Source organism: Phalangium opilio, unplaced genomic scaffold (genome assembly GCF_054372755.1).
Source record: "Phalangium opilio isolate 3A_F unplaced genomic scaffold, DU_Popi_V2 ptg000082l_1, whole genome shotgun sequence".
In the NCBI taxonomy this organism is placed as follows: Eukaryota; Metazoa; Arthropoda; class Arachnida; order Opiliones; family Phalangiidae; genus Phalangium; species Phalangium opilio.
Genome location: NW_028324189.1, coordinates 15677971 through 15704474, shown reverse-complemented (window position 1 = coordinate 15704474; position 26504 = coordinate 15677971). Strand labels below are relative to the sequence as shown.

At 46.1% G+C, this 26504-nt stretch overlaps 11 non-coding genes across 11 annotated transcripts; all 11 read left to right on the top strand.

Annotated features, from left to right (window-relative positions):
- Nucleotides 1-1021: 1021 nt before the first annotated feature.
- TRNAK-CUU (transfer RNA lysine (anticodon CUU)) lies at nucleotides 1022-1094 on the top strand. The gene has a single exon. It is a non-coding gene; the product is annotated as a tRNA-Lys (tRNA).
- A 3452-nt stretch (nucleotides 1095-4546) lies between these two features.
- On the top strand, nucleotides 4547-4619 carry TRNAD-GUC (transfer RNA aspartic acid (anticodon GUC)). Its single transcript has one exon. It is a non-coding gene; the product is annotated as a tRNA-Asp (tRNA).
- Nucleotides 4620-5681: 1062 nt separating this feature from the next.
- TRNAK-CUU (transfer RNA lysine (anticodon CUU)) lies at nucleotides 5682-5754 on the top strand. The gene has a single exon. It is a non-coding gene; the product is annotated as a tRNA-Lys (tRNA).
- Nucleotides 5755-7732: 1978 nt separating this feature from the next.
- TRNAD-GUC (transfer RNA aspartic acid (anticodon GUC)) lies at nucleotides 7733-7807 on the top strand. The gene has a single exon. It is a non-coding gene; the product is annotated as a tRNA-Asp (tRNA).
- Nucleotides 7808-9206: 1399 nt separating this feature from the next.
- Nucleotides 9207-9279, top strand: TRNAD-GUC (transfer RNA aspartic acid (anticodon GUC)). Its single transcript has one exon. It is a non-coding gene; the product is annotated as a tRNA-Asp (tRNA).
- A 2577-nt stretch (nucleotides 9280-11856) lies between these two features.
- On the top strand, nucleotides 11857-11929 carry TRNAD-GUC (transfer RNA aspartic acid (anticodon GUC)). The gene has a single exon. It is a non-coding gene; the product is annotated as a tRNA-Asp (tRNA).
- Nucleotides 11930-17007: 5078 nt separating this feature from the next.
- Nucleotides 17008-17080, top strand: TRNAD-GUC (transfer RNA aspartic acid (anticodon GUC)). Its single transcript has one exon. It is a non-coding gene; the product is annotated as a tRNA-Asp (tRNA).
- A 1105-nt stretch (nucleotides 17081-18185) lies between these two features.
- TRNAD-GUC (transfer RNA aspartic acid (anticodon GUC)) lies at nucleotides 18186-18258 on the top strand. The gene has a single exon. It is a non-coding gene; the product is annotated as a tRNA-Asp (tRNA).
- Nucleotides 18259-19362: 1104 nt separating this feature from the next.
- Nucleotides 19363-19435, top strand: TRNAD-GUC (transfer RNA aspartic acid (anticodon GUC)). Its single transcript has one exon. It is a non-coding gene; the product is annotated as a tRNA-Asp (tRNA).
- A 1105-nt stretch (nucleotides 19436-20540) lies between these two features.
- Nucleotides 20541-20613, top strand: TRNAD-GUC (transfer RNA aspartic acid (anticodon GUC)). The gene has a single exon. It is a non-coding gene; the product is annotated as a tRNA-Asp (tRNA).
- Nucleotides 20614-22054: 1441 nt separating this feature from the next.
- TRNAK-CUU (transfer RNA lysine (anticodon CUU)) lies at nucleotides 22055-22127 on the top strand. Its single transcript has one exon. It is a non-coding gene; the product is annotated as a tRNA-Lys (tRNA).
- Nucleotides 22128-26504: the final 4377 nt, after the last annotated feature.

The following is a 26504-nucleotide window of genomic DNA, read 5'->3' as shown; positions in this document are numbered from 1 at the left end:
TTTGAAACTTCACAACACCGCACCCGGGTGGAATCGAACCACCAACCTTTCGGTTAACATCCGAACGCGCTAACCATGGAGCCAAGGAACCTCAGGAATGAAATGGTCGTCAGGTATTGTGGAAAAACTTTGGCTTTTTACGTTACATTTGAGACTTCACAACACCGCTCTCGGGTGGGCTCGAACCACCAACCTTTTGGTTAACATACGAACGCGCTAACCATGGAGCCAAGGAAGCTCAGAAATGATATGGTCGTCAAGTATTGTGGAAAAACTTTGGCTTTTTACGTCACATCTGAGACCTCACAACACAGCTCCCGGGTGTGCTCGAACCACCATCCTTTCGTTTAGCGCGTTCGGCTGTTAAACGAAAGGATGGTGGTTCGAGCCCACCCGGGAGCGGTGTTGTGAGGTCTCAGATGTAACGTAAAAATCAGAGTTTTTGCACAATACCTGACGAAAATTTAATTTTTGTTCTTCCGTGGCGCAATGGTTAGCGCGTTAAGCTGTTAACTGAAAGGTTGGTGGTTCGAGCCCACCCGGGAAAGGTGTTGTGGGGTCTCAGATGTAGCGTAAAACTTCAAAACTTTTCCACAATACGTGATAACCGTTCAATTTCTGAGCTTCCGTGGCTCAATGGTTAGCGCGTTCGGCTGTTAACCAATAAGTTGGTGGTTCGAGCCCACCCGGGAGCGGTGTTGTGAGATCTCAAGTGTAACGTAAAAATTCAAAGTTTTTCCACAATACCTGACGACCATTTATTTTCTGAGCTTCCATGGCTCAATGGTTAGCGCGTTTGGCTGTTAATCAAAAGGTTGGTGGTTCGAGCCCAACCAGGAGCGGTGTTGTGAGATCTCAAGTGTAAAGTAAAAAGTCAGAGTTTTTCCACAATACCTGACGAACATTTAATTTTTGTTCTTCCGTGGCGCAATGGTTAGCGCCTTCAGCTGTTAACTGAAATTGTGGTGGTTCGAGCCCACCCGGGAGAGGTGTTGTGGGGTCTCGACCATTTAATTTTTGGGCTTCCGTGGCGCAATGGTTAGCGCGTTCGGCTCTTAACCGAAAGGTTGGTGGTTCGAGCCCATCCGGGAGCGGTGTTGTGAGGTCTCAGATTTGACGTAAAAAGTCAAGGTTTTACCACAATACCAACGACCATTTAATTTTTGGGCTTCCGTGGCGCAATGGTTATCGCGATCAGCTGTTATTCAAAAACTGGTGGTTTGAACCCTCCCGGGAGCGGTGTTGTGAGCTCTCAGATGTAACGTAAAATGTCAGAGTTTTTCCACAATACCTGACGAAAATTTAACTTTTGGGCTTCCGTGGCGCAATGGTTAGCGGTTCAGCTGTTAACCGAAAGGTTGGTGGTTCGAGCCCACCCGGGAGAGGTGTTGTGGGGTCTCAGATGTAGCGTAAAAATTCAAAACTTTTCCACAATACGTGATAACCATTTAATTTCTGAGCTTTCGTGGCTCAATGGTTAGCGCGTTCGGCTGTTAACCAATAGGTCGGTGGTTAGAGCCCACTCGGTAGCGGTGTTGTGGAATCTCAAATGTAACGTAAAATGCCAAAGTTTTTCCACATTACCTCACGACCACTTCACTCCTGAGCTTCCTTGGCTCCATGGTTAGCGCGTTCGGATGTTAACCAAAAGGTTGGTGGTTTGAACCCTCCCGGGAGCGGTGTTGTGAGCTCTCAGATGTAACGTAAAATGTCAGTTTTTCCACAATACCTCACGACCACTTCACTCCTGAGCTTCCTTGGCTCCATGGTTAGCGCGTTCGGATGTTAACCAAAAGGTTGGTGGTTCGAGCCCACCCGGGAGCGGTGTTGTGAAGTCTCAAATGTAACGTAAAAAGCCAAAGTTTTTCCACAATACCTGACGACCATTTCATTCCTGAGCTTCCTTGGCTCCATGTTTAGCGCTTTCGGATGTTAACCGAAATGTTGGTGGTTCGAGCCCACTCGGCAGCGGTGTTGTGAGATCTCAAATGTAACGTAAAAATCCAAAATTTTTCCACAATACCTGACGAACATTTAATTTTTGGGCTTCCGTTGCGCAATGGTTAGCGCGTTCAGCTGTTAAAAGAAAGGTCGGTGGTTCGAGCCCACTCGGGAGCGGTGTTGTGAGATCTCAAATGTAACGTAAAAATCCAAAGTTTTTCCACAATACCTGACGGCCATTTATTTTCTGAGCTTAAATGGCTCAATGGTTAGCGCGTTCGGCTGTTAATCGAAAGGTTGGTGGTTCGAGCCCATCCGGGAGCGGTGTTGTGTGATCTCAGATGTAACGTAAAAAGTCAAAGTTTTTCCACAATACCTGACGACCATTTAATTTTTGGGCTTCTTTGGCTCCATGGTTAGCGCGTTCGGATATCAAACAAAAGGTTGGTGGTTCGGGCCCACCCGGGTGCGGTGTTGTGAAGTTTCAAATGTAACGTAAAAAGCCAAAGTTTTTACACAATACCTGACGAACATTTAATTTTTGGGCTTCCGTGTTGCAATGGTTAGCGCGTTCAGCTGTTAATCGAAAGGTTGGTGGTTCGAGCCCACCCGGGAGCGGTGTTGTGAGATCTCAGATGTAACGTAAAAATCCAATGTTTTTCCACAATACCTGACGAATATTTAATTTTTGGGCTTCCGTGTTGCAATGGTTAGCGCGTTCAGCTGTTAAGAGAAAGGTTGGTGGTTCGAGCCCACTCGGGAGCGGTGTTGTGAGATCTCAAATCTAACGTAAAAATCCAAAGTTTTTCCACAATACCTGACGAACATTTAATTTTTGGGGCTTCCGTTGCGCAATGGTTAGCGCGTTCAGCTGTTAAAAGAAAGGTTGGTGGCTCGAGCACACTCGGGAGCGGTGTTGTGAGATCTCAAATGTAACGTAAAAATCCAAAGTTTTTCCACAATACCTGACGGCCATTTATTTTCTGAGCTTCCATGGCTCAATGGTTAGCGCGTTCGGCTGTCAATCGAAAGGTTGGTGGTTCGAGCCCATCCGGGAGTGGTGTTGTGAGATCTCAGATGTAACGTAAAACGTCAAAGTTTTTCCACAATACCTGACGACCATATCATTTTGGGCTTCCGTGGCGCAATGGTTAGCGCGTTCGGCTGTTAACCGAAAGGTTGGTGGTTCGAGCCCATCCGGGTGCGGTGTTGTAAGGTCCCAGATGTGACGTAAAAACTCAAAGTTTTTCCACAATACCTGACGACCATTTCATTTTTGAGCTTCTTTGGCTCCATGGTTAGCGCGTTCGGATGTTAAACAAAAGGTTGGTGGTTCGGGCCCACCCGGGTGCGGTGTTGTGAAGTTTCAAATGTAACGTAAAAAGCCAAAGTTTTTCCACAATACCTGACGACCATTTACTTTTTGGGCTTCCGTGGCGCAATGGTTAGCACGTTCGGCTGTTAACCGAAAGGTTGGTGGTTCGAGCCCACTCGGGAGCGGTGTTGTGAGATCTCAAATGTAACGTAAAAATCCAAAGTTTTTCCACAATACCTGACGAACATTTAATTTTTGGGGCTTCCGTTGCGCAATGGTTAGCGCGTTCAGCTGTTAAAAGAAAGGATGGTGGTTCGAGCAGACTCGGGAGCGGTGTTGTGAGATCTCAAATGTAACGTAAAAATCCAAAGTTTTTCCACAATACCTGACGGCCATTTATTTTCTGAGCTTCCATGGCTCAATGGTTAGCGCGTTCGGCTGTTAAGCGAAAGGTTGGTGGTTTGAGCCCATCCGGGAGCGGTGTTGTGAGATCTCAGATGTAACTTAAAAAGTCAAAGTTTTTCCACAATACCTGACGACCATTTAATTTTTGGGCTTCTTTGGCTCCATGGTTAGCGCGTTCGGATGTTAAACAAAAGGTTGGTGGTTCGGGCCCACCCGGGTGCGGTGTTGTGAAGTTTCAAATGTAACGTAAAAAGCCAAAGTTTTTCCACAATACCTGACGAACATTTAATTTTTGGGCTTCCGTGTTGCAATGGTTAGCGCGTTCAGCTGTTAATCGAAAGATTGGTGGTTCGAGCCCACCCGGGAGCGGTTTTGTGAGATCTCTGATGTAACGTAAAAATCCAAAGTTTTTCCACAATACCTGACGACCATTTATTTTCTGAGCTTCCATGGCTCAATGGTTAGCGCGTTCGGCTGTTAACCGAAAGGTTGGTGGTTCGAGCCCACCCGGGAGCGGTGTTGTGAGATCTCAAATGTAACGTAAAAATTCAAAGCTTTTCCACAATACCTGACGAACATATAATTTTTGGGCTTCCGTTGCGCAATGGTTAGCGCGTTCAGCTGTTAAGAGAAAGGTTGGTGGTTCGAGCCCACTCGAGAGCGGTGTTGTGAGATCTCAAATGTAACGTAAAAATCCAAAGTTTTTCCACAATACCTGACGAACATTTAACTTTTGGGGCTTCCGTTGCGCAATGGTTAGCGCGTTTAGCTGTTTAAAGAAAGGATGGTGGGTCAAGCACACTCGGGAGCGGTGTTGTGAGATCTCAAATGTAACGTAAAAATCCAAAGTTTTTCCACAATACCTGACGGCCATTTATTTTCTGAGCTTCCATGGCTCAATGGTTAGCGCGTTCGACTGTCAATCGAAAGGTTGGTGGTTCGAGCCCATCCGGGAGCGGTGTTTTGAGATCTCAGATGTAACGTAAAAAGTCAAAGTTTTTCCACAATACCTGACGGCCATTTAATTTTTGGGCTTCTTTGGCTCCATGGTTAGCGCGTTCGGATGTTAAAGAAAAGGTTGGTAGTTCAGGCCCACCCGGGTGCGGTGTTGTCAAGTTTCAAATGTAACGTAAAAAGCCAAAGTCTTTCCACAATACCTGACGACCATTTCATTCCTGAGCTTCCTTGGCTCCATGGTTAGCGCGTTCGGATGTTAACCGAAAGGTTGGTGGTTCGATTCCACCCGTGTGCGGTGTTGTGAAGTTTCAAATGTAACGTAAAAAGCCAAAGTTTTTCCACAATACCTGACGACCATTTACTTTTTGGGCTTCCGTGGCGCAATGGTTAGCACGTTCGGCTGTTAACCGAAAGGTTGGTGGTTCGAGCCCACTCGGGAGCGGTGTTGTGAGATCTCAAATGTAACGTAAAAATCCAAAGTTTTTCCACAATACCTGACGAACATTTAATTTTTGGGGCTTCCGTTGCGCAATGGTTAGCGCGTTCAGCTGTTAAGAGAAAGGTTGGTGGTTCGATTCCACCCGTGTGCGGTGTTGTGAAGTTTCAAATGTAACGTAAAAAGCCAAAGTTTTTCCACAATACCTGACGACCATTTACTTTTTGGGCTTCCGTGGCGCAATGGTTAGCACGTTCGGCTGTTAACCGAAAGGTTGGTGGTTCGAGCCCACTCGGGAGCGGTGTTGTGAGATCTCAAATGTAACGTAAAAATCCAAAGTTTTTCCACAATACCTGACGACCATTTATTTTCTGAGCTTCCATGGCTCAATGGTTAGCGCGTTTGGCTGTTAATCAAAAGGTTGGTGGTTCGAGCCCAACCAGGAGCGGTGTTGTGAGATCTCAAGTGTAAAGTAAAAAGTCAGAGTTTTTCCACAATACCTGACGAACATTTAATTTTTGTTCTTCCGTGGCGCAATGGTTAGCGCCTTCAGCTGTTAACTGAAATTTTGGTGGTTCGAGCCCACCCGGGAGAGGTGTTGTGGGGTCTCGACCATTTAATTTTTGGGCTTCCGTGGCGCAATGGTTAGCGCGTTCGGCTCTTAACCGAAAGGTTGGTGGTTCGAGCCCATCCGGGAGCGGTGTTGTGAGGTCTCAGATTTGACGTAAAAAGTCAAGGTTTTACCACAATACCAACGACCATTTAATTTTTGGGCTTCCGTGGCGCAATGGTTATCGCGATCAGCTGTTATTCAAAAACTGGTGGTTTGAACCCTCCCGGGAGCGGTGTTGTGAGCTCTCAGATGTAACGTAAAATGTCAGAGTTTTTCCACAATACCTGACGAAAATTTAACTTTTGGGCTTCCGTGGCGCAATGGTTAGCGGTTCAGCTGTTAACCGAAAGGTTGGTGGTTCGAGCCCACCCGGGAGAGGTGTTGTGGGGTCTCAGATGTAGCGTAAAAATTCAAAACTTTTCCACAATACGTGATAACCATTTAATTTCTGAGCTTTCGTGGCTCAATGGTTAGCGCGTTCGGCTGTTAACCAATAGGTCGGTGGTTAGAGCCCACTCGGTAGCGGTGTTGTGGAATCTCAAATGTAACGTAAAATGCCAAAGTTTTTCCACATTACCTCACGACCACTTCACTCCTGAGCTTCCTTGGCTCCATGGTTAGCGCGTTCGGATGTTAACCAAAAGGTTGGTGGTTTGAACCCTCCCGGGAGCGGTGTTGTGAGCTCTCAGATGTAACGTAAAATGTCAGTTTTTCCACAATACCTCACGACCACTTCACTCCTGAGCTTCCTTGGCTCCATGGTTAGCGCGTTCGGATGTTAACCAAAAGTTTGGTGGTTCGAGCCCACCCGGGAGCGGTGTTGTGAAGTCTCAAATGTAACGTAAAAAGCCAAAGTTTTTCCACAATACCTGACGACCATTTCATTCCTGAGCTTCCTTGGCTCCATGTTTAGCGCTTTCGGATGTTAACCGAAATGTTGGTGGTTCGAGCCCACTCGGCAGCGGTGTTGTGAGATCTCAAATGTAACGTAAAAATCCAAAATTTTTCCACAATACCTGACGAACATTTAATTTTTGGGCTTCCGTTGCGCAATGGTTAGCGCGTTCAGCTGTTAAAAGAAAGGTCGGTGGTTCGAGCCCACTCGGGAGCGGTGTTGTGAGATCTCAAATGTAACGTAAAAATCCAAAGTTTTTCCACAATACCTGACGGCCATTTATTTTCTGAGCTTAAATGGCTCAATGGTTAGCGCGTTCGGCTGTTAATCGAAAGGTTGGTGGTTCGAGCCCATCCGGGAGCGGTGTTGTGTGATCTCAGATGTAACGTAAAAAGTCAAAGTTTTTCCACAATACCTGACGACCATTTAATTTTTGGGCTTCTTTGGCTCCATGGTTAGCGCGTTCGGATATCAAACAAAAGGTTGGTGGTTCGGGCCCACCCGGGTGCGGTGTTGTGAAGTTTCAAATGTAACGTAAAAAGCCAAAGTTTTTACACAATACCTGACGAACATTTAATTTTTGGGCTTCCGTGTTGCAATGGTTAGCGCGTTCAGCTGTTAATCGAAAGGTTGGTGGTTCGAGCCCACCCGGGAGCGGTGTTGTGAGATCTCAGATGTAACGTAAAAATCCAATGTTTTTCCACAATACCTGACGAATATTTAATTTTTGGGCTTCCGTGTTGCAATGGTTAGCGCGTTCAGCTGTTAAGAGAAAGGTTGGTGGTTCGAGCCCACTCGGGAGCGGTGTTGTGAGATCTCAAATCTAACGTAAAAATCCAAAGTTTTTCCACAATACCTGACGAACATTTAATTTTTGGGGCTTCCGTTGCGCAATGGTTAGCGCGTTCAGCTGTTAAAAGAAAGGTTGGTGGCTCGAGCACACTCGGGAGCGGTGTTGTGAGATCTCAAATGTAACGTAAAAATCCAAAGTTTTTCCACAATACCTGACGGCCATTTATTTTCTGAGCTTCCATGGCTCAATGGTTAGCGCGTTCGGCTGTCAATCGAAAGGTTGGTGGTTCGAGCCCATCCGGGAGTGGTGTTGTGAGATCTCAGATGTAACGTAAAACGTCAAAGTTTTTCCACAATACCTGACGACCATATCATTTTGGGCTTCCGTGGCGCAATGGTTAGCGCGTTCGGCTGTCAACCGAAAGGTTGGTGGTTCGAGCCCATCCAGGTTCGGTGTTGTAAGGTCCCAGATGTGACGTAAAAACTCAAAGTTTTTCCACAATACCTGACGACCATTTCATTTTTGAGCTTCTTTGGCTCCATGGTTAGCGCGTTCGGATGTTAAACAAAAGGTTGGTGGTTCGGGCCCACCCGGGTGCGGTGTTGTGAAGTTTCAAATGTAACGTAAAAAGCCAAAGTTTTTCCACAATACCTGACGACCATTTACTTTTTGGGCTTCCGTGGCGCAATGGTTAGCACGTTCGGCTGTTAACCGAAAGGTTGGTGGTTCGAGCCCACTCGGGAGCGGTGTTGTGAGATCTCAAATGTAACGTAAAAATCCAAAGTTTTTCCACAATACCTGACGAACATTTAATTTTTGGGGCTTCCGTTGCGCAATGGTTAGCGCGTTCAGCTGTTAAAAGAAAGGATGGTGGTTCGAGCAGACTCGGGAGCGGTGTTGTGAGATCTCAAATGTAACGTAAAAATCCAAAGTTTTTCCACAATACCTGACGGCCATTTATTTTCTGAGCTTCCATGGCTCAATGGTTAGCGCGTTCGGCTGTTAAGCGAAAGGTTGGTGGTTTGAGCCCATCCGGGAGCGGTGTTGTGAGATCTCAGATGTAACTTAAAAAGTCAAAGTTTTTCCACAATACCTGACGACCATTTAATTTTTGGGCTTCTTTGGCTCCATGGTTAGCGCGTTCGGATGTTAAACAAAAGGTTGGTGGTTCGGGCCCACCCGGGTGCGGTGTTGTGAAGTTTCAAATGTAACGTAAAAAGCCAAAGTTTTTCCACAATACCTGACGAACATTTAATTTTTGGGCTTCCGTGTTGCAATGGTTAGCGCGTTCAGCTGTTAATCGAAAGATTGGTGGTTCGAGCCCACCCGGGAGCGGTTTTGTGAGATCTCTGATGTAACGTAAAAATCCAAAGTTTTTCCACAATACCTGACGACCATTTATTTTCTGAGCTTCCATGGCTCAATGGTTAGCGCGTTCGGCTGTTAACCGAAAGGTTGGTGGTTCGAGCCCACCCGGGAGCGGTGTTGTGAGATCTCAAATGTAACGTAAAAATTCAAAGCTTTTCCACAATACCTGACGAACATATAATTTTTGGGCTTCCGTTGCGCAATGGTTAGCGCGTTCAGCTGTTAAGAGAAAGGTTGGTGGTTCGAGCCCACTCGAGAGCGCTGTTGTGAGATCTCAAATGTAACGTAAAAATCCAAAGTTTTTCCACAATACCTGACGAACATTTAACTTTTGGGGCTTCCGTTGCGCAATGGTTAGCGCGTTTAGCTGTTTAAAGAAAGGATGGTGGGTCAAGCACACTCGGGAGCGGTGTTGTGAGATCTCAAATGTAACGTAAAAATCCAAAGTTTTTCCACAATACCTGACGGCCATTTATTTTCTGAGCTTCCATGGCTCAATGGTTAGCGCGTTCGACTGTCAATCGAAAGGTTGGTGGTTCGAGCCCATCCGGGAGCGGTGTTTTGAGATCTCAGATGTAACGTAAAAAGTCAAAGTTTTTCCACAATACCTGACGGCCATTTAATTTTTGGGCTTCTTTGGCTCCATGGTTAGCGCGTTCGGATGTTAAAGAAAAGGTTGGTGGTTCAGGCTAACCCGGGTGCGGTGTTGTGAAGTTTCAAATGTAACGTAAAAAGCCAAAGTCTTTCCACAATACCTGACGACCATTTCATTCCTGAGCTTCCTTGGCTCCATGGTTAGCGCGTTCGGATGTTAACCGAAAGGTTGGTGGTTCGATTCCACCCGTGTGCGGTGTTGTGAAGTTTCAAATGTAACGTAAAAAGCCAAAGTTTTTCCACAATACCTGACGACCATTTACTTTTTGGGCTTCCGTGGCGCAATGGTTAGCACGTTCGGCTGTTAACCGAAAGGTTGGTGGTTCGAGCCCACTCGGGAGCGGTGTTGTGAGATCTCAAATGTAACGTAAAAATCCAAAGTTTTTCCACAATACCTGACGAACATTTAATTTTTGGGGCTTCCGTTGCGCAATGGTTAGCGCGTTCAGCTGTTAAGAGAAAGGTTGGTGGTTCGAGCACACTCGGGAGCGGTGTTGTGAGATCTCAAATGTAACGTAAAAATCCAAAGTTTTTCCACAATACCTGACGAACATTTAATTTTTGGGGCTTCCGTTGCGCAATGGTTAGCGCGTTCAGCTGTTAAAAGAAAGGATGGTGGTTCGAGCCCACTCGGGAGCGGTGTTGTGAGATCTCAAATCTAACGTAAAAATCCAAAGTTTTTCCACAATACCTGACGAACATTTAATTTTTGGGGCTTCCGTTGCGCAATGGTTAGCGCGTTCAGCTGTTAAAAGAAAGGTTGGTGGCTCGAGCACACTCGGGAGCGGTGTTGTGAGATCTCAAATGTAACGTAAAAATCCAAAGTTTTTCCACAATACCTGACGGCCATTTATTTTCTGAGCTTCCATGGCTCAATGGTTAGCGCGTTCGGCTGTCAATCGAAAGGTTGGTGGTTCGAGCCCATCCGGGAGTGGTGTTGTGAGATCTCAGATGTAACGTAAAACGTCAAAGTTTTTCCACAATACCTGACGACCATATCATTTTGGGCTTCCGTGGCGCAATGGTTAGCGCGTTCGGCTGTTAACCGAAAGGTTGGTGGTTCGAGCCCATCCAGGTGCGGTGTTGTAAGGTCCCAGATGTGACGTAAAAACTCAAAGTTTTTCCACAATACCTGACGACCATTTCATTTTTGAGCTTCTTTGGCTCCATGGTTAGCGCGTTCGGATGTTAAACAAAAGGTTGGTGGTTCGGGCCCACCCGGGTGCGGTGTTGTGAAGTTTCAAATGTAACGTAAAAAGCCAAAGTTTTTCCACAATACCTGACGACCATTTACTTTTTGGGCTTCCGTGGCGCAATGGTTAGCACGTTCGGCTGTTAACCGAAAGGTTGGTGGTTCGAGCCCACTCGGGAGCGGTGTTGTGAGATCTCAAATGTAACGTAAAAATCCAAAGTTTTTCCACAATACCTGACGAACATTTAATTTTTGGGGCTTCCGTTGCGCAATGGTTAGCGCGTTCAGCTGTTAAAAGAAAGGATGGTGGTTCGAGCAGACTCGGGAGCGGTGTTGTGAGATCTCAAATGTAACGTAAAAATCCAAAGTTTTTCCACAATACCTGACGGCCATTTATTTTCTGAGCTTCCATGGCTCAATGGTTAGCGCGTTCGGCTGTTAAGCGAAAGGTTGGTGGTTTGAGCCCATCCGGGAGCGGTGTTGTGAGATCTCAGATGTAACTTAAAAAGTCAAAGTTTTTCCACAATACCTGACGACCATTTAATTTTTGGGCTTCTTTGGCTCCATGGTTAGCGCGTTCGGATGTTAAACAAAAGGTTGGTGGTTCGGGCCCACCCGGGTGCGGTGTTGTGAAGTTTCAAATGTAACGTAAAAAGCCAAAGTTTTTCCACAATACCTGACGAACATTTAATTTTTGGGCTTCCGTGTTGCAATGGTTAGCGCGTTCAGCTGTTAATCGAAAGATTGGTGGTTCGAGCCCACCCGGGAGCGGTTTTGTGAGATCTCTGATGTAACGTAAAAATCCAAAGTTTTTCCACAATACCTGACGACCATTTATTTTCTGAGCTTCCATGGCTCAATGGTTAGCGCGTTCGGCTGTTAACCGAAAGGTTGGTGGTTCGAGCCCACCCGGGAGCGGTGTTGTGAGATCTCAAATGTAACGTAAAAATTCAAAGCTTTTCCACAATACCTGACGAACATATAATTTTTGGGCTTCCGTTGCGCAATGGTTAGCGCGTTCAGCTGTTAAGAGAAAGGTTGGTGGTTCGAGCCCACTCGAGAGCGCTGTTGTGAGATCTCAAATGTAACGTAAAAATCCAAAGTTTTTCCACAATACCTGACGAACATTTAACTTTTGGGGCTTCCGTTGCGCAATGGTTAGCGCGTTTAGCTGTTTAAAGAAAGGATGGTGGGTCAAGCACACTCGGGAGCGGTGTTGTGAGATCTCAAATGTAACGTAAAAATCCAAAGTTTTTCCACAATACCTGACGGCCATTTATTTTCTGAGCTTCCATGGCTCAATGGTTAGCGCGTTCGACTGTCAATCGAAAGGTTGGTGGTTCGAGCCCATCCGGGAGCGGTGTTTTGAGATCTCAGATGTAACGTAAAAAGTCAAAGTTTTTCCACAATACCTGACGGCCATTTAATTTTTGGGCTTCTTTGGCTCCATGGTTAGCGCGTTCGGATGTTAAAGAAAAGGTTGGTGGTTCAGGCCCACCCGGGTGCGGTGTTGTGAAGTTTCAAATGTAACGTAAAAAGCCAAAGTCTTTCCACAATACCTGACGACCATTTCATTCCTGAGCTTCCTTGGCTCCATGGTTAGCGCGTTCGGATGTTAACCGAAAGGTTGGTGGTTCGATTCCACCCGTGTGCGGTGTTGTGAAGTTTCAAATGTAACGTAAAAAGCCAAAGTTTTTCCACAATACCTGACGACCATTTACTTTTTGGGCTTCCGTGGCGCAATGGTTAGCACGTTCGGCTGTTAACCGAAAGGTTGGTGGTTCGAGCCCACTCGGGAGCGGTGTTGTGAGATCTCAAATGTAACGTAAAAATCCAAAGTTTTTCCACAATACCTGACGAACATTTAATTTTTGGGGCTTCCGTTGCGCAATGGTTAGCGCGTTCAGCTGTTAAGAGAAAGGTTGGTGGTTCGAGCACACTCGGGAGCGGTGTTGTGAGATCTCAAATGTAACGTAAAAATCCAAAGTTTTTCCACAATACCTGACGAACATTTAATTTTTGGGGCTTCCGTTGCGCAATGGTTAGCGCGTTCAGCTGTTAAAAGAAAGGATGGTGGTTCGAGCACACTCGGGAGCGGTGTTGTGAGATCTCAAATGTAACGTAAAAATCCAAAGTTTTTCCACAATACCTGACGAACATTTAATTTTTGGGCTACCGTGTTGCAATGGTTAGCGCGTTCAGCTGTTAATCGAAAGGGTGGTGGTTCGAGCCCACCCGGGAGCGGTGTTGTGAGATCTCTGATGTAACGTAAAAATCCAAAGTCTTTCCACAATACCTGACGACCATTTCATTCCTGAGCTTCCTTGGCTCCATGGTTAGCGCGTTCGGATGTTAACCGAAAGGTTGGTGGTTCGATTCCACCCGGGTGCGGTGTTGTGAAGTTTCAAATGTAACGTAAAAAGCCAAAGTTTTTCCACAATACCTGACGACCATTTACTTTTTGGGCTTCCGTGGCGCAATGGTTAGCACGTTCGGCTGTTAACCGAAAGGTTGGTGGTTCGAGCCCACTCGGCAGCGGTGTTGTGAGATCTCAAATGTAACGTAAAAATTAAAAAAATTTTCCACAATACCTGACGAACATTTAATTTTTGGGCTTCCGTTGCGCAATGGTTAGCGCGTTCAGCTGTTAAAAGAAAGGTTGGTGGTTCGAGCCCACTCGGGAGCGGTGTTGTGAGATCTCAAATGTAACGTAAAAATCCAAAGTTTTTCCACAATACCTGACGGCCATTTATTTTCTGAGCTTCCATGGCTCAATGGTTAGCGCGTTCGGCTGTTAAGCGAAAGGTTGGTGGTTCGAGCCCATCCGGGAGCGGTGTTGTGAGATCTCAGATGTAACTTAAAAAGTCAAAGTTTTTCCACAATACCTGACGACCATTTAATTTTTGGGCTTCTTTGGCTCCATGGTTAGCGCGTTCGGATGTTAAACAAAAGGTTGGTGGTTCGGGCCCACCCGGGTGCGGTGTTGTGAAGTTTCAATTGTAACGTAAAAAGCCAAAGTTTTTCCACAATACCTGACGACCATTTATTTTCTGAGCTTCCATGGCTCAATGGTTAGCGCGTTCGGCTGTTAACCGAAAGGTTGGTGGTTCGAGCCCACCCGGGAGCGGTGTTGTGAGATCTCAAATGTAACGTAAATATTCAAAGCTTTTCCACAATACCTGACGAACATATAACTTTTGGGCTTCCGTTGCGCAATGGTTAGCGCGTTCAGCTGTTAAGAGAAAGGTTGGTGGTTCGAGCCCACTCGGGAGCGGTGTTGTGAGATCTCAAATGTAACGTAAAAATCCAAAGTTTTTCCACAATACCTGACGGCCATTTATTTTCTGAGCTTCCATGGCTCAATGGTTAGCGCGTTCGGCTGTTAAGCGAAAGGTTGGTGGTTCGAGCCCATCCGGGAGCGGTGTTGTGAGATCTCAGATGTAACGTAAAAAGTCAAAGTTTTTCCACAATACCTGACGGCCATTTAATTTTTGGGCTTCTTTGGCTCCATGGTTAGCGCGTTCGGATGTTAAACAAAAGGTTGGTGGTTCGGGCCCACCCGGGTGCGGTGTTGTGAAGTTTCAAATGTAACGTAAAAAGCCAAAGTTTTTCCACAATACCTGACGACCATTTATTTTCTGAGCTTCCATGGCTCAATGGTTAGCGCGTTCGGCTGTTAACCGAAAGGTTGGTGGTTCGAGCCCACCCGGGAGCGGTGTTGTGAGATCTCAAATGTAACGTAAAAATTCAAAGCTTTTCCACAATACCTGACGAACATATAACTTTTGGGCTTCCGTTGCGCAATGGTTAGCGCGTTCAGCTGTTAAGAGAAAGGTTGGTGGTTCGAGCCCACTCGGGAGCGGTGTTGTGAGATCTCAAATGTAACGTAAAAATCCAAAGTTTTTCCACAATACCTGACGAACATTTCATTTTTGGGCTACCGTGTTGCAATGGTTAGCGCGTTCAGCTGTTAATCGAAAGGTTGGTGGTTCGAGCCCACCCGGGAGCGGTGTTGTGAGATCTCTGATGTAACGTAAAAATCCAAAGTCTTTCCACAATACCTGACGACCATCTCATTCCTGAGCTTCCTTGGCTCCATGGTTAGCGCGTTCGGATGTTAACCGAAAGGTTGGTGGTTCGATTCCACCCGGGTGCGGTGTTGTGAAGTTTCAAATGTAACGTAAAAAGCCAAAGTTTTTCCACAATACCTGACGACCATTTACTTTTTGGGCTTCCGTGGCGCAATGGTTAGCACGTTCGACTGTTAACCGAAAGGTTGGTGGTTCGAGCCCACTCGGCAGCGGTGTTGTGAGATCTCAAATGTAACGTAAAAATTAAAAAAATTTTCCACAATACCTGACGAACATTTAATTTTTGGGCTTCCGTTGCGCAATGGTTAGCGCGTTCAGCTGTTAAAAGAAAGGTTGGTGGTTCGAGCCCACTCGGGAGCGGTGTTGTGAGATCTCAAATGTAACGTAAAAATCCAAAGTTTTTCCACGATACCTGACGGCCATTTATTTTCTGAGCTTCCATGGCTCCATGTTTAGCGCGTTCGGCTGTTAAGCGAAAGGTTGGTGGTTCGAGCCCATCCGGGAGCGGTGTTGTGAGATCTCAGATGTAACTTAAAAAGTCAAAGTTTTTCCACAATACCTGACGACCATTTAATTTTTGGGCTTCTTTGGCTCCATGGTTAGCGCGTTCGGATGTTAAACAAAAGGTTGGTGGTTCGGGCCCACCCGGGTGCGGTGTTGTGAAGTTTCAAATGTAACGTAAAAAGCCAAAGTTTTTCCACAATACCTGACGACCATTAATTTTCTGAGCTTCCATGGCTCAATGGTTAGCGCGTTCGGCTGTTAACCGAAAGGTCGGTGGTTCGAGCCCACCCGGGAGTGGTGTTGTGAGATCTCAAATGTAACGTAAAAATTCAAAGCTTTTCCACAATACCTGACGAACATATAACTTTTGGGCTTCCGTTGCGCAATGGTTAGCGCGTTCAGCTGTTAAGAGAAAGGTTGGTGGTTCGAGCCCACTCGGGAGCGGTGTTGTGAGATCTCAAATGTAACGTAAAAATCCAAAGTTTTTCCACAATACCTGACGAACATTTAATTTTTGGGCTACCGTGTTGCAATGGTTAGCGCGTTCAGCTGTTAATCGAAAGGTTGGTGGTTCGAGCCCACCCGGGAGCGGTGTTGTGAGATCTCTGATGTAACGTAAAAATCCAAAGTCTTTCCACAATACCTGACGACCATCTCATTCCTGAGCTTCCTTGGCTCCATGGTTAGCGCGTTCGGATGTTAACCGAAAGGTTGGTGGTTCGATTCCACCCGGGTGCGGTGTTGTGAAGTTTCAAATGTAACGTAAAAAGCCAAAGTTTTTCCACAATACCTGACGACCATTTACTTTTTGGGCTTCCGTGGCGCAATGGTTAGCACGTTCGGCTGTTAACCGAAAGGTTGGTGGTTCGAGCCCACTCGGCAGCGGTGTTGTGAGATCTCAAATGTAACGTAAAAATTAAAAAAAATTTCCACAATACCTGACGAACATTTAATTTTTGGGCTTCCGTTGCGCAATGGTTAGCGCGTTCAGCTGTTAAAAGAAAGGTTGGTGGTTCGAGCCCACTCGGGAGCGGTGTTGTGAGATCTCAAATGTAACGTAAAAATCCAAAGTTTTTCCACGATACCTGACGGCCATTTATTTTCTGAGCTTCCATGGCTCAATGGTTAGCGCGTTCGGCTGTTAAGCGAAAGGTTGGTGGTTCGAGCCCATCCGGGAGCGGTGTTGTGAGATCTCAGATGTAACTTAAAAAGTCAAAGTTTTTCCACAATACCTGACGACCATTTAATTTTTGGGCTTCTTTGGCTCCATGGTTAGCGCGTTCGGATGTTAAACAAAAGGTTGGTGGTTCGGGCCCACCCGGGTGCGGTGTTGTGAAGTTTCAAATGTAACGTAAAAAGCCAAAGTTTTTCCACAATACCTGACGACCATTTATTTTCTGAGCTTCCATGGCTCAATGGTTAGCGCGTTCGGCTGTTAACCGAAAGGTTGGTGGTTCGAGCCCACCCGGGAGTGGTGTTGTGAGATCTCAAATGTAACGTAAAAATTCAAAGCTTTTCCACAATACCTGACGAACATATAACTTTTGGGCTTCCGTTGCGCAATGGTTAGCGCGTTCAGCTGTTAAGAGAAAGGTTGGTGGTTCGAGCCCACTCGGGAGCGGTGTTGTGAGATCTCAAATGTAACGTAAAATTCCAAAGTTTTTCCACAATACCTGACGAACATTTAATTTTTGGGGCTTCCGTTGCGCAATGGTTAGCGCGTTTAGCTGTTAAAAGAAAGGATGGTGGTTCAAGCACACTCGGGAGCGGTGTTGTGAGATCTCAAATGTAACGTAAAAATCCAAAGTTTTTCCACAATACCTGACGGCCATTTATTTTCTGAGCTTCCATGGCTCAATGGTTAGCGCGTTCGACTGTCAATCGAAAGGTTGGTGGTTCGAGCCCATCTTGGAGCGGTGATGTGAGATCTCAGATGTAACGTAAAAAGTCAAAGTTTTTCCTCAATACCTGACGGCCATTTCATTTTTGGGCTTCTTTGGCTCCATGGTTAGCGCGTTCGGATGTTAAAGAAAAGGTTGGTGGTTCAGGCCCACCCGGGTGCGGTGTTGTGAAGTTTCAAATGTAACGTAAAAAGCCAAAGTCTTTCCACAATACCTGACGACTATTTCATTCCTGAGCTTCCTTGGCTCCATGGTTAGCGCGTTCGGATGTTAACCGAAAGGTTGGTGGTTCGATTCCACCCGGGTGCGGTGTTGTGAAGTTTCAAATGTAACGTAAAAAACCAAAGTTTTTCCACAATACCTGACGACCATTTACTTTTTGGGCTTCCGTGGCGCAATGGTTAGCACGTTCGGCTGTTAACCGAAAGGTTGGTGGTTCGAGCCCACTCGGCAGCGGTGTTGTGAGATCTCAAATGTAACGTAAAAATTAAAAAATTTTTCCACAATACCTGACGAACATTTAATTTTTGGGCTTCCGTTGCGCAATGGTTAGCGCGTTCAGCTGTTAAAAAAAAGGTTGGTGGTTCGGGCCCAACCGGGTGCGGTGTTGTGAAGTTTCAAATGTAACGTAAAAAGCCAAAGTTTTTCCACAATACCTGACGACCATTTATTTTCTGAGCTTCCATGGCTCAATGGTTAGCGCGTTCGGCTGTTAACTGAAAGGTTGGTGGTTCGAGCCCACCCGGGAGCGGTGTTGTGAGATCTCAAATGTAACGTAAAAATTCAAAGTTTTTCCACAATACCTGACAAACATATAATTTTTGGGCTTCCGTTGCGCAATGGTTAGCGCGTTCAGCTGTTAAGTGAAAGGTTGGTGGTTCGAGCCCACTCGGGATTGGTGTTGTGAGATCTCAAATGTAACGTAAAAATCCAAAGATTTTCCACAATACCTGACGAACATTTAATTTTTGGGGCATCCGTTGCGCAATGGTTAGCGCGTTCAGCTGTTAAAAGAAAGGATGGTGGTTCGAGCACACTCGGGAGCGGTGTTGTGAGATCTCAAATGTAACGTAAAAATCCAAAGTTTTTCCACAATACCTGACGGCCATTTATTTTCTGAGCTTCCATGGCTCAATGGTTAGCGCGTTCAACTGTCAATCGAAAGGTTGGTGGTTCGAGCCCATCCGGGAGCGGTGTTGTGAGATCTCAGATGTAACGTAAAAATCCAAAGTTTTTCCACAATACCTGACGAACATTTAATTTTTGGGCTTCCGTGTTGCAATGGTTAGCGCGTTCAGCTGTTAATCGAAAGGTTGGTGGTTCGAGCCCACCCGGGAGCGGTGTTGTGAGGTCTCAGATGTGACGTAAAAAGTCAAAGTTTTTCCACAATACCTGACGACCATTTATTTTCTGAGCTTCCATGGCTCAATGGTTAGCGCGTTCGGCTGTTAATCGAAAGGTTGGTGGTTCGAGCCCACCCGGGAGCGGTGTTGTGAGATCTCAAATGTAACGTAAAAAGCCAAAGTTTTTCCACAATACCTGACGAACATTTAATTTTTGGGCTTCCGTGTTGCAATGGTTAGCGCGTTCAGCTGTTAATCGAAAGGTTGGTATTTCGAGCCCACCCGGGAGCGGTGTTGTGAGATCTCTGATGTAACGTAAAAAGCCAAAGTTTTTCCACAATACCTGACGACCATTTCATTTTTGAGCTTCTTTGGCTCCATGGTTAGCGCGTTCGGATGTTCAACAAAAGGTTGGTGGTTCGGGCCCACCCGGGTGCGGTGTTGTGAAGTTTCAAATGTAACGTAAAAAGCCAAAGTTTTTCCACAAAACCTGACGAACATTTAATTTTTCGTCTTCCGTTTCGAATTGGTTAGCGCGTTCGGCTGTTAACCGAAAGTTTGGTGGTTCGAGCCCAACCGGGAGCGGTGTTGTGAGATCTCAGATGTAACGTAAAACGTCAAAGTTTTTCCACAATACCTGACGACCATATCATTTTCGGGCTTCCGTGGCGCAATGGTTAGCGCGTTCGGCTGTTAACCGAAAGGTTGGTGGTTCGAGCCCACTCGGGAGCGGTGTTGTGAGATCTCAAATGTAACGTAAAATTCCAAAGTTTTTCCACAATACCTGACGAACATTTAATTTTTGGGGCTTCCGTTGCGCAATGGTTAGCGCGTTTAGCTGTTAAAAGAAAGGATGGTGGTTCAAGCACACTCGGGAGCGGTGTTGTGAGATCTCAAATGTAACGTAAAAATCCAAAGTTTTTCCACAATACCTGACGGCCATTTATTTTCTGAGCTTCCATGGCTCAATGGTTAGCGCGTTCGACTGTCAATCGAAAGGTTGGTGGTTCGAGCCCATCTTGGAGCGGTGATGTGAGATCTCAGATGTAACGTAAAAAGTCAAAGTTTTTCCTCAATACCTGACGGCCATTTCATTTTTGGGCTTCTTTGGCTCCATGGTTAGCGCGTTCGGATGTTAAAGAAAAGGTTGGTGGTTCAGGCCCACCCGGGTGCGGTGTTGTGAAGTTTCAAATGTAACGTAAAAAGCCAAAGTCTTTCCACAATACCTGACGACTATTTCATTCCTGAGCTTCCTTGGCTCCATGGTTAGCGCGTTCGGATGTTAACCGAAAGGTTGGTGGTTCGATTCCACCCGGGTGCGGTGTTGTGAAGTTTCAAATGTAACGTAAAAAACCAAAGTTTTTCCACAATACCTGACGACCATTTACTTTTTGGGCTTCCGTGGCGCAATGGTTAGCACGTTCGGCTGTTAACCGAAAGGTTGGTGGTTCGAGCCCACTCGGCAGCGGTGTTGTGAGATCTCAAATGTAACGTAAAAATTAAAAAATTTTTCCACAATACCTGACGAACATTTAATTTTTGGGCTTCCGTTGCGCAATGGTTAGCGCGTTCAGCTGTTAAAAAAAAGGTTGGTGGTTCGGGCCCAACCGGGTGCGGTGTTGTGAAGTTTCAAATGTAACGTAAAAAGCCAAAGTTTTTCCACAATACCTGACGACCATTTATTTTCTGAGCTTCCATGGCTCAATGGTTAGCGCGTTCGGCTGTTAACTGAAAGGTTGGTGGTTCGAGCCCACCCGGGAGCGGTGTTGTGAGATCTCAAATGTAACGTAAAAATTCAAAGTTTTTCCACAATACCTGACAAACATATAATTTTTGGGCTTCCGTTGCGCAATGGTTAGCGCGTTCAGCTGTTAAGTGAAAGGTTGGTGGTTCGAGCCCACTCGGGATTGGTGTTGTGAGATCTCAAATGTAACGTAAAAATCCAAAGATTTTCCACAATACCTGACGAACATTTAATTTTTGGGGCATCCGTTGCGCAATGGTTAGCGCGTTCAGCTGTTAAAAGAAAGGATGGTGGTTCGAGCACACTCGGGAGCGGTGTTGTGAGATCTCAAATGTAACGTAAAAATCCAAAGTTTTTCCACAATACCTGACGGCCATTTATTTTCTGAGCTTCCATGGCTCAATGGTTAGCGCGTTCAACTGTCAATCGAAAGGTTGGTGGTTCGAGCCCATCCGGGAGCGGTGTTGTGAGATCTCAGATGTAACGTAAAAATCCAAAGTTTTTCCACAATACCTGACGAACATTTAATTTTTGGGCTTCCGTGTTGCAATGGTTAGCGCGTTCAGCTGTTAATCGAAAGGTTGGTGGTTCGAGCCCACCCGGGAGCGGTGTTGTGAGGTCTCAGATGTGACGTAAAAAGTCAAAGTTTTTCCACAATACCTGACGACCATTTATTTTCTGAGCTTCCATGGCTCAATGGTTAGCGCGTTCGGCTGTTAATCGAAAGGTTGGTGGTTCGAGCCCACCCGGGAGCGGTGTTGTGAGATCTCAAATGTAACGTAAAAAGCCAAAGTTTTTCCACAATACCTGACGAACATTTAATTTTTGGGCTTCCGTGTTGCAATGGTTAGCGCGTTCAGCTGTTAATCGAAAGGTTGGTATTTCGAGCCCACCCGGGAGCGGTGTTGTGAGATCTCTGATGTAACGTAAAAAGCCAAAGTTTTTCCACAATACCTGACGACCATTTCATTTTTGAGCTTCTTTGGCTCCATGGTTAGCGCGTTCGGATGTTCAACAAAAGGTTGGTGGTTCGGGCCCACCCGGGTGCGGTGTTGTGAAGTTTCAAATGTAACGTAAAAAGCCAAAGTTTTTCCACAAAACCTGACGAACATTTAATTTTTCGTCTTCCGTTTCGAATTGGTTAGCGCGTTCGGCTGTTAACCGAAAGTTTGGTGGTTCGAGCCCAACCGGGAGCGGTGTTGTGAGATCTCAGATGTAACGTAAAACGTCAAAGTTTTTCCACAATACCTGACGACCATATCATTTTCGGGCTTCCGTGGCGCAATGGTTAGCGCGTTCGGCTGTTAACCGAAAGGTTGGTGGTTCGAGCCCATCCGGGTGCGGTGTTGTAAGGTCCCAGATGTGACGTAAAAACTCGAAGTTTTTCCACAATACCTGACGACCATTTCATTTTTGAGCTTCTTTGGCTCCATGGTAAGCGCGTTCGGATGTTCAACAAAAGGTTGGTGGTTCGGGCCCACCCGGGTGCGGTGTTGTGAAGTTTCAAATGTAACGTAAAAAGCCAAAGTTTTTCCACAATACCTGACGAACATTTAATTTTTCGTCTTCCGTTTCGCAATGGTTAGCGCGTTCGGCTCTTAACCGAAAGTTTGGTGGTTCGAGCCCACCCGGGAGCGGTGTTGTGAGATCTCAAATGTAACGTAAAAATCCAAAATTTTTCCACAATACCTGACGAACATTTAATTTTTGGGCTTCCGTTGCGCAATGGTCAGCGCGTTCGGCTGTTAATTTCTGAGCTTCCATGGCTCAATGGTTAGCGTGTTCGACTGTTAACCAATAGGTTGGTGGTTCGAGCCAACCCGGTACCGGTGTTGTGGGATCTCAAATGTAACGAAAAAGCCAAAGTTTTTCCACAATACCTGATGACCATTTAATTTTTGGGCTTCCGTGGCGCAATGGTTAGCGCGTTCGGCTCTTAACCGAAAGGTTGGTGGTTCGAGCCCATCCGGGAGCGGTGTTGTGAGGTCTCAGATTTGACGTAAAAAGTCAAGGTTTTACCACAATACCAACGACCAATTAATATTTTGGCTTCCGTGGCGCAATGGTTAGCGCGATCAGCTGTTATTCAAAAGACTGGTGGTTTGAACCCTCCCGGGAGCGGTGTTGTGAGGTCTCAGATGTAACGTAAAATGTCAGAGTTTTTCCACAATACCTGACGAAAATTTAATTTTTGGGCTTCCGTGGCGCAATGGTTAGCGGTTCAGCTGTTAACCGAAAGGTGGGTGGTACGAGCCCACCCGGGAGTGGTGTTGTGAGGTCTCAGATGTAACGTAAAAAGTCAGAGTTTTTCCACAATACCTGACGAACATTTAATTTTTGTTCTTCCGTGGCGCAATGGTTAGCGCGTTCAGCTGTTAACTGAAATTTTGGTGGTTCGAGCCCACCCGGGAGAGGTGATGTGGGGTCTCAGATGTAGCGTACAAACTCAAAACTTTTCCACAATAAGTGATAACCGTTTAATTTCTGAGCTTCCATGGCTCAATGGTTAGCGTGTTCGAATGTTAACCAAGAGGTTGGTGGTTCGAGCCCACCCGGTACCGGTGTTGTGGGATCTCAAATGTAACGTAAAAAGCCAAAGTTTTTCCACAATACCTGACGACCATATTTTTTTGGGCTTCCTTGGCGCAATGGTTAGCGCGGTTGGCTTTTAACCGAAAGGTTGGTGGTCCGAGCCCATCCGGGAGCGGTGTTGTGAGGTCTCAGATTTGACGTAAAAAGCCAAAGTTTTTCCACAATACCTGACGACCATTTAATTTTTGGGCTTCCGTGGCGCAATAGTTAGCGCGTTCGGCTGTTAACCGAAAGGTTGGTGGTTCGAGCCCACCCGGGAGCGGTGTTGTGAGGTCTCAGATGTAACGTAAAAAGTCAGAGTTTTTCCACAATACCTGACGAACATTTAATTTTTGGGCTTCCGTGGCGCAATGGTTAGCGCGATCAGCTGTTATTCAAAAGACTGGTGGTTTGAACCCTCCCGGGAGCGGTGTTGTGAGGTCTCAGATGTAACGTAAAATGTCAGAGTTTTTCCACAATACATGACGAAAATTTAATTTTTGGGCTTCCGTGGCGCAATAGTTAGCGGTTCAGCTGTTAACCGAAAGGTTGGTGGTTCGAGCCCACCCGGGAGTGGTGTTGTGGGGTCTCAGATGAAGCGTAAAAATTCAAAACTTTTCCACAATACGTAATAACCATTTAATTTCTGAGCTACCGTGGCTCAATGGTTAGCGCGTTCGGCTGTTAACCAATAGGTTGGTGGTTCGAGCCCACCCGGGAGCGTTGTTGTGTGGTCTCAGATGTAACGTAAAAATCCAAATTTTTTCCACAATACCTGACGAACATTTAATTTTTGGGCTTCTGTTGCGCAATGGTTAGCGTGTTCGGCTGTTAACCGAAAGGTTGGTGGTTCGAGCCCACCCGGGAGCGGTGTTGTGAGGTCTCAGATGTAACGTAAAAAGTCAGAGTTTTTCCACAATACCTGACGAAGATTTAATTTTTGTTCTTCCGTGGCGCAATGGTTAGCGCGTTCAGCTTTTAACTGAAATTATTTTGGTTCGAGCCCACCCGGGAGAGGTGTTGTGGGGTCTCAGATGTAGCGTAAAAATTCAAAACTTTTCCACAATACGTGATAACCATTTATTTTCTGAGCTTCCGTGGCTCAATGGTTAGCGCGTTCGGCTGTTAACCAATAGGTTGGTGGTTCGAGCCCATCCGGTACCGGTGTTGTGGGATCTCAAATGTAACGTAAAAAGCCAAAGTTTTTCCACAATACCTGACGACCATATTATTTTTGGGCTTCCGTGGCGCAATGGTTAGCGCGGTTGGCTGTTAACCGAAAGGTTGGTGGTTCGAGCCCATCCGGGAGCGGTGTTGTGAGGTCTCAGATTTGACGTAAAAAGTCAAGGTTTTTCCACTATACCTGACGACCATTTAATTTTTGGGCTTCCGTGGCGCAATGGTTAGCGCGGTCAGCTGTTATTCAAAAGACTGGTGGTTTGAACCCTCCCGGGAGCGATGTTGAGAGGTCTCAGATGTAACGTAAAATGTCAGAGTTTTTACACAATAACTGACGAACATTTAATTTTTGGGCTTCCGTGGCGCAATGGTTAGCGCGTTCAGCTGTTAACCGAAACGTTGGTGGTTCCAGCCCACCCGGGAAAGGTGTTGTGGGGTCTCAGATGTAGCGTAAAAATTCAAAACTTTTCCACAATACGTGATAACCGTTTAATTTCTGAGCTTCCATGGCTCAATGGTTAGCGAGTTCGACTGTTAACCAATAGGTTGGTGGTTCGAGCCAACCCGGTACCGGTGTTGTGGGATCTCAAATGTAACGCAAAAAGCCAAAGTTTTTCCACAAAACCTGACGACCATTTAATTTTTGGGCTTCCGTGGCGCAATGGTTAGCGCGTTCGGCTGTTAACCGAAAGGTTGGTGGTTCGAGCCCATCCGGGAGCGGTGTTGTGAGGTCTCAGATTTGACGTAAAAAGTCAAGGTTTTACCACAATACCAACGACCAATTAATTTTTGGGCTTCCGTGGCGCAATGGTTAGCGCGATCAGCTGTTATTCAAAAGACTGGTGGTTTGAACCCTCCCAAGAGCGGTGTTGTGAGGTCTCAGATGTAACGTAAAATGTCAGAGTTTTTCCACAATACCTGACGAAAATTTAATTTTTGGGCTTCCGTGGCGCAATGGTTAGCGGTTCAGCTGTTAACCAAAAGGTTGGTGGTTCGAGCCCACCCGGGGGGGGTGTTGTGGGGTCTCAGACGTAGCGTAAAAAGTCAAAACTTTTCCACAATACGTGACAACCATTTCATTTCTGAGCTTCCGTGGCTCAATGGTTAGCGCGTTCGGCTGTTAACCAATAGGTTGGCGGTTCGAGCCCACCCGGGAGCGGTGTTGTGAGGTCTCAGATGTAACGTAAAAAGTCAGAGTTTTTCCACAATACCTGACGAACATTTAATTTTTGTTCTTCCGTGGCGCAATGGTTAGCGCGTTCAGCTTTTAACTGAAATTTTGGTTTTTCGAGCCCACCCGGGAGAGGTGTTGTGGGGTCTCAGATGTAGCGTAAAAATTCAAAACTTTTCCACAATACGTGATAACCATTTATTTTCTGAGCTTCCGTGGCTCAATGGTTAGCGCGTTCGGCTGTTAACCAATAGGTTGGTGGTTCGAGCCCATCCGGTACCGGTGTTGTGGGATCTCAAATGTAACGTAAAAAGCCAAAGTTTTTCCACAATACCTGACGACCATATTATTTTTGGGCTTCCGTGGCGCAATGGTTAGCGCGGTTGGCTGTTAACCGAAAGGTTGGTGGTTCGAGCCCATCCGGGAGCGGTGTTGTGAGGTCTCAGATTTGACGTAAAAAGTCAAGGTTTTTCCACTATACCTGACGACCATTTAATTTTTGGGCTTCCGTGGCGCAATGGTTAGCGCGGTCAGCTGTTATTCAAAAGACTGGTGGTTTGAACCCTCCCGGGAGCGATGTTGAGAGGTCTCAGATGTAACGTAAAATGTCAGAGTTTTTACACAATAACTGACGAACATTTAATTTTTGGGCTTCCGTGGCGCAATGGTTAGCGCGTTCAGCTGTTAACCGAAACGTTGGTGGTTCCAGCCCACCCGGGAAAGGTGTTGTGGGGTCTCAGATGTAGCGTAAAAATTCAAAACTTTTCCACAATACGTGATAACCGTTTAATTTCTGAGCTTCCATGGCTCAATGGTTAGCGAGTTCGACTGTTAACCAATAGGTTGGTGGTTCGAGCCAACCCGGTACCGGTGTTGTGGGATCTCAAATGTAACGCAAAAAGCCAAAGTTTTTCCACAAAACCTGACGACCATTTAATTTTTGGGCTTCCGTGGCGCAATGGTTAGCGCGGTTGGCTGTTAACCGAAAGGTTGGTGGTTCGAGGCAATCCGGGAGCGGTGTTGTGAGGTCTCAGATTTGACGTAAAAAGTCAAGGTTTTACCACAATACCAACGACCAATTAATTTTTGGGCTTCCGTGGCGCAATGGTTAGCGCGATCAGCTGTTATTCAAAAGACTGGTGGTTTGAACCCTCCCGGGAGCGGTGTTGTGAGGTCTCAGATGTAACGTAAAATGTCAGAGTTTTTCCACAATACCTGACGAAAATTTAATTTTTGTTCTTCCGTGGCGCAATGGTTAGCGCGTTCAGCTGTTAACTGAAAGGTTGGTGGTTCGAGCCCACCTGGGAGAGGTGTTGTGGAGTCTCAGATGTAGCGTAAAAATTCAAAACTTTTCCACAATACGTGATAACCGTTTAATTTCTGAGCTTCCATGGCTCAATGGTTAGCGTGTTCGGATGTTAACCAAAAGGT